Below are 7,196 nucleotides of genomic sequence, written 5' to 3' on the forward strand. Positions count from 1 at the left end.
CCCCACATGACAGCTATGGTAGAAAACTATGTCACTGATTGTGATATTTGCAATAACTACAACCCAAAGCCAGCATATAAGTGCCCAATGGGAAGATTTCCTGTACCAGAAGCTCCATTCCAAGATATCACGATTGATTTCACAGACATGGGAGCAGATAACAGAACAAGAGGATACCGATACTTGTTAGTGATGGTCGACCGATTCACTAAATGGGTAGAGGCTATCCCTTGTAGAAATGAAACAGCACAGACAGTGGTTAAATGGTTAAAAAATGAACTTATACCTAGGTATGGGGTTCCAAGGAGTATCCGCTCAGATAACGGATCGCATTTTACCAATAAGGAATTAGCTGAGGTAGAGAAAGCTTTCGGTATAACACACCGTTTTGGAGCAGTATATCACCCTGCCTCACAGGGATTAGCTGAAAGGGCAAACCAAACATTAAAGAGAAAAATAGCAAAGATATGCTATGGAACTAAACTTACATGGGTAGATGCTCTCCCTCTGGCGCTCATGTCCATGAGAACCTCACCAGGGGTCAAGACTCACCTGACCCCTCATGAGTTGCTGACGGGAAGGCCCATGCCAGGACCTCCCAGAGAGGGGGGTCATATGCCCTCTCTGGATGTCTGGCAGGTAAGCTGTGATGATTACATGAAAGCATTGACTAATTTGATTCGAGTCTTGTCTAAACAGGTGCAGTTGGCTGAACCCGAAGCAACTCCAAAAGAGACTCCAGCAATACAGGTGGGGGACTGGGTGTGAGTGAAAGTTCACAAACGCAAGTGGCTTGAACCCAGGTGGGCTGGACCGTACAAGGTAACTGAGTGCACATCACATGTGGTCCAGGTAAAAGGAAAAGCTGGAGCTAATTGGCACCACCTGACACATTGTGTACCTGCCCCACCGCCCTCTCGCACATTAGGAGAGGTTAGGACTGATTTGGCTGCAGACAGTGAGGGCTTTAAATCTTAGAATCAATTCTGATTTTGACAACTTGTTAATAATAGCCCTCTAAGGAGCCATGGAAATATCCACCAGCTGACCATGGCATCCATTTAGACACCCTGGCCTTTGTGGCTTAAGGGGAACCTTACTAATTTTCGTTTTGCTCAGTTTGATAATCATACTCCCCATATTCTTCTGGGCACGAGCTCAGACATTAAATAATTCGGTGAACACCACAACTACCTTAAGAGACTCCAGGCTTTTGATTCGCAACCCACACATTGTGACCTCTCACAATGAAGACATCACGATCAAGTGTGTGGAAGGTGTTACTTGTGCAGTACAAATTGACGCCTGTAAGGTGTTACCATGTGATGCATCAGCCACTGTGATGCATCAACAACGGTACCTTGTGTGCATACGCAGACCAGGAAACCTTGCCCGTAAAGTCCCCCTCCCTCCCCCTCACCATGACCTCACATCTATGTGCTGGGGATTTGAGGAAGTTATTGCTAACACTGGAACAGATTTAGACCTTACTCCCAATTCATGGCAATATGCACAAGATTTTAAAAAGAGGTTCCACATATATAAAGCGGGGGTACAAGATGGAAAAGTGATGCTAGGCATCACTCTTACCAATCCCACAGTACAAGATGCCGATCACGTATTTATGCTGGCAGCGAATATGCTAGGAAAATGGTCCATGGGACCTTTCCTGGTATTGTCACCTCAACAGGACCCTCTAGGCCCCTTAAACTTCCTGGGCATTCGCTACTTAAATTTGACCTCTTTTACCTGCAAAGAAAGAATAGCCTTAGAAACTGGGTACGAAGATAGTAACATGTGGCTGAAATGGGTTCAATACACAGCTACCAGTACTAACAATGTGGATTGTGTAGCTTGTGCTAAGGCTAGGCCCGTTCTAGGCACTGCCCCCTTCAAATTAAATAATCAAAATGATCCCGTGGGCCTTAGATGTACAGTGAACTTGTTTGGCAGTACGACAGTCCCTAGAGGAGAAATATGTAAAGCTCTGCATTATCTCTTCCCGCCTGTCCAAAAACCTGACGTTCCTCCATCAGTGATAGTGTATCCAGGAAATTACTCCTGTTTCACTAGAACTGGGAGAGGAGTTAATGTAGGATCAATGCCTAAAAGTTACTGCTCAGAAGACCTGAATATCACTGGTCATAATGGGGGCTATGCATCCAGCGAGTTTCTTCAGCATAGCACCTCTAGGGCTGATTTGTGGTGGCTATGTGGTGACCGTAAGTTAAGGCCTCTATTACCACAGGATTGGGCTGGGCCATGTGCTATTGTTCAATTGCTAATGCCCTTTCACATACTCCCCGTTAACGAAGATGACTTGATTAATCCATTCACTAAAATGCTCCAGCCTCGTCATAAGAGAGCCGCCCCTGGTGGCTCATTTGACAGCCACATTTACATTGATGTGATTGGTGTTCCCAGGGGTGTCCCAGATGAATTCAAAGCCAGAAATCAAATTCTGGCTGGATTTGAATCCATATTTCTGTGGCCTACAGTTAATAAAAATGTAGACTGGATTAATTACATTTACTATAATCAAAAGAGATTTGTCAATTACACCAGGGATGCTGTGAGGGGAATAGTTGAACAGCTGGGCCCCACTTCTCTCATGGCATGGCAAAATAGGATGGCACTTGACATGATACTGGCTGAAAAAGGAGGGGTTTGTAAAATGTTTGGTGACTTCTGTTGCACTTTCATCCCAAATAACAGTGCTCCTGATGGAAGCATCACTAAAGCCCTTGCAGGCCTGACCTCTTTGTCCTCGGAATTAGCAGAAAATTCAGGCATCGAGGATCCATTTGGTGGTTGGCTTGATGTGCAGTTTGGTAAATATAAAGCCTTGATAGCCTTGGGGGGGTGGCTGTGGCTCACGAGGTAGGGCAGTCGTCTCGCTGACCAGCAAGTTGGTGGTTCGACACTTAGGCATGCCTAAGTGTCCCTGAGCAAGACACTGAACCCCGAATTGCTCCCAGTGGCTTCTAGGGCCCTAGCAGGCCTGACCTCTTTGTCCGCAGAACTGGCAGAAAACTCAGGCATCATGGACCCATTTGGTGGTTGGTTTGATGCACAGTTTGGTAAATATAAAGCCCTGATAATATCCCTGTTGATATCCTTTTCTACTTTCGCTGCCATTCTGGTCTGTCGTGGTTGTTGTCTTATCCCTTGTCTTAGGACCCTGATAAATCATATAATCACTACTGCTCTCTCCAAAGAAAAAGACCCTCCTCCTTACCAGATGCCCCTGGTGGGTGATATTGAGCGGCTAGACTTCTGTGAGGTTGAGATGGAGTTGGGGGTGAACTGGAAGGATGGAGAAATAGAAAGCCAGGTGTAGACACTATGCCACCACGGTTGACAAGTAGAGGGTACTTTTCAAGTTTGTTTACACCTTTTCAGGTGTAAAAGGAGGGTAAACCTGGACAAGGTCAGAATTTTTTCATTTTATATTTCTATTATATAGCACACACTTATAATTCTATATTTTTATTATATAACATGCACTCATGAGCATAATAATTGGTCACATTTAAGAAAATCAGTATATACTACATATTGACTGTCATTTTAATTTTCTCCTATGATTCATTATGTCTGTTTCTGTCTACATCCAGGTTCACTGCAGGCCATTGTGGTGATCGCCCAAGGTGTCCCATGTAGACGGTTTTCCCCACAAAATCATCATAATGGCGTTTTTCCGTCTCTTGAGGATCCAGGGGGTCGTGCATGACAATTTTTCCCCACAAATCATCATCATGGGGTTTTTTCGTCTGTACCGCAGTGACATTAAGAAATGATGAGAAATCTATTAAAGATGAAATGATATGTTTGCATTGAAGCTGTTTGTCTAACAGTACAGACATTTGTGTGTTATGGAGCATGAGGCAAAGAACCCTCATATTCAGACTTATTTTCATTTATATTTTTATTACATTTCTAATTGTGGTTGAGTTGATTTTGTTAGATTTCCCTGTGATGGCCTGGGACCAGAGATGTCGGCTGATGGCCTAGATAGGCCCAGTAACGGTCCAAAGTCACAGCTCGATGAGTTTCACTATGTTTTCGCAATTATGTTTTAATTGGAACTGTCATGAGTTTGAGTCACCAGTAAATACCTTTATAATGTTTTGCTTATAATCAAGTCACATTGGTTTACACCTTAAAAGGTGTAAAAGGAGGGATTTGTTAGGGTGATTTTTATTTTATGCACTTATGAATGGTTTTATTTTATGGCACACATAAGTTTATATACTCATATGTCACAGTTATGTTTACATCACCCTATGTGTTCACTGAATCACTGGTCAAATATTTGTTGTATTAGTCATTGAGGCACCCTTCAACATTATAGTGTCTTGTTCACTAAATCAGTGAATCTCCTTAGATTTACAGCTCTGGCTAAGAGGGTCCACAGTTAATTTATTATCACCACCTGGCTAATGGGCCAGGGGAGTTATAGTTTACTGGGATTCCAAGGTTAGTCAAACAGAGATTAGATCAAGAGGCTAGCGGAGGAGAAAGCTTCAAAGGTAGGAACATCATGCACATACACACACGGGCAGAACAGTTTTATTTGCTGAACCAGAAAGTAATGCCTAATATGGAGCAGTTAGTTGGAAACAAAGGAAGAAGTGACTGTGTATGTAGGAATTAAGGCTGTATAGGTATTCCTCCCCTTTCTAGGGCGCTGTCCACAACCATTGGAGCAGAGAGGACGATTGGAGGACAGACGGACTGAAGGACCAATAACGGGAGAGTTAAGTCTAAACCACGGCTTCTCCCCAACAGTTTTTGACCAATTAGATAGTAGCATCTTTTCATACAAATATTGTATATCGACAAGTTGAGGACAGTCTTTTCTGTTTGTCCTAATCGGTGAGGATCCATGTGCACATGCTTATTTTGATACATAATTTTGATACGTTAATGCATAATAAATTTCACACTGTGAAATATACTTTTATTAATCCTCTCTATTCAATATAAAGAAAACCCCTCACAGGAGCATGACAGGCTAGAGGCCCAGAAGAGGCAGGACATTAAACGTCTAAGGGCAGAATCTGAAGAGGAGCTGCGAGCGGAGAGAAAGAGACTCCAGGGAGAGAGGGAGGAGAAACTGAACTGTCTGGACCAGGAGGTGACTCAGGATGATGTTGACCTGTCTGGGCCCAGTTCATTTTTTATTTTTTCCCCTTTTAATCAACATTTCATTCATTCATTCATTCATTCATTCATTCATTCATCTATTCATCCCCCTTTTAATTATTAACATTTCAATGCTTACATCTTGTTTTTTCACAGGACATGACTGCTTTGAGATCACTTTTGTGCATGAGTAATGAGGGGTGTCTCTTTCCAAACAAACCGAAGCTGAAGCTAAACACAAATACTAGGAGCTTGACAAACATCTGTTAGTGCAACATAGAATTTAATCTAAGATCAGTGAATTACAAAAGTCAAATATTGTCATTGTTATTAAGCAAGACATTTCAGAGTGCTCTACACAGGCAAAGAAAATCATTAGAAAGGTATTGTTAAGCAAAGTGGATCTTTTGTTTTCAGAAGCCATTCTTGTGCATGGATATATGTAGATTCAGTTCAGAGGCAGAGGAAGACGGTATGTTTTGTTTAGTACAGTTCTCCTTCAAGTTTATTTCCTGCCAGACATTGTTAGTGAACAGCAAGCGTGTGGATTTATGATGGTGCTGTTAAGTGTTTTACCAACATATTTTTGTTACAAATCCATGAAAATATGTATGTATTACATACCACATGTAGTTGAGTGTGATTGGGCAGTATTGTTCTATTTTTTTAATGACAGTTAATAACACTTTATGAACTCTGACCCATTTGGAGTTTAAGTTGTAGAATTTGTCTAAACACCAGATAAAGCTGGAAACAACCACAAGCTTTGTTCTATTGTGATGGTTCATGGTTCACAGCGTAATGATCTGTGTAAATGTGTCCGTCTCTGTGTTTGCACTGTCTTGTCTGTATAAAGGTTAAAAGCAGGGAGAGGAGGAAGGATCTGATGATGAGTCCACGACCTGAACAACACCTGGCAGCAGAGTACCACCAAGAGGTTAGAGACCCCTCCCCCACCCCCAACCACCAAGATGAATTCTGTACAAACAGAATTACATGATCATAATGTGCATTTCTTTCTGAATTTGAGCAAAGGCTTGAATTTTTAAGTAAATTTTCACAATATTCTAACTTTTTTCTGTAAACTGACCGTTACTAATACTGTCTAGTTGGATGAAGTGCGCGAGGAAGTGCAGCGTGATCACGAGAGGAAGCTGGAGCAACTGAGGGAGGAGCACAGGAGGGAGATGAACAACATCAGAGAGAAGTACCTGGATGAGGTCAGAGACAGTGTAAAATTAAATGCGCTTATTTTTTGTTTTCAGCAGGTTCCAATAAACAACTTCAGGCTTAGCAATCTGATATTATTCACTGTGGACAGTAGAGGAAAAGTACCCAGAATATTCTTATATAATCAAACATTATTACAAATATTCTGCAAATTTCTAAATTGACATTACTTGGATAGACTGACAACAAATTACTTCCTCACCTGAAATGTCAGAACTTAATAAAGTGGCATAACACCAGTCCTATGAATGAAAATGATAACAGTTGTGAGTCTGGGTCAAAATCTCTGTCATCAGGGTCTTGCTGCATAGAGTACATCTTTCCCCAGCTCTGGGCCGTCGCCTCGTAGGGCTCCTTCAGTGCCTGTCTCACACAGTGAGGTGTACTGAGTGACAGCCCTCGGTTTTCATTGACAGTGAATGGGAAGCTGTCGCTGACCCAGGGATTTCTCTCTGTATATTGGAGTGTTTAGCAGCGCAGCAGCACACTTTGGCCACAAGGGGTCTCACAGTCAGTCAGCAGCCTTTCCAGCACTTACAGTGGTGAATAATCTTTAAAAAAAAAAATCCAAATTATGATACAGATCAGCACCAAAATCTAATTAGTTGTTCCATGGGTCATAATCTACCTCTCCATCAAATTTCATCAAAATCTCTTCACTGCTTTTTGAGTTTTTAACAAACAAAAAAAGCAACAAACGCTGGCCAAAACATAACCTCCACCCATGGCGAAGGTAACTAGTTTTAAAAAAGTAGTACTTGCATATTTTGATAGTTTTCAGTAACAAACCTGCCACTGTCCTCTGAGTGGCAGCACAC

The sequence above is a fragment of the Monopterus albus genome, unplaced genomic scaffold (genome assembly GCF_001952655.1).
Source record: "Monopterus albus unplaced genomic scaffold, M_albus_1.0 scaffold71.1, whole genome shotgun sequence".
NCBI classification, from domain to species: Eukaryota; Metazoa; Chordata; class Actinopteri; order Synbranchiformes; family Synbranchidae; genus Monopterus; species Monopterus albus.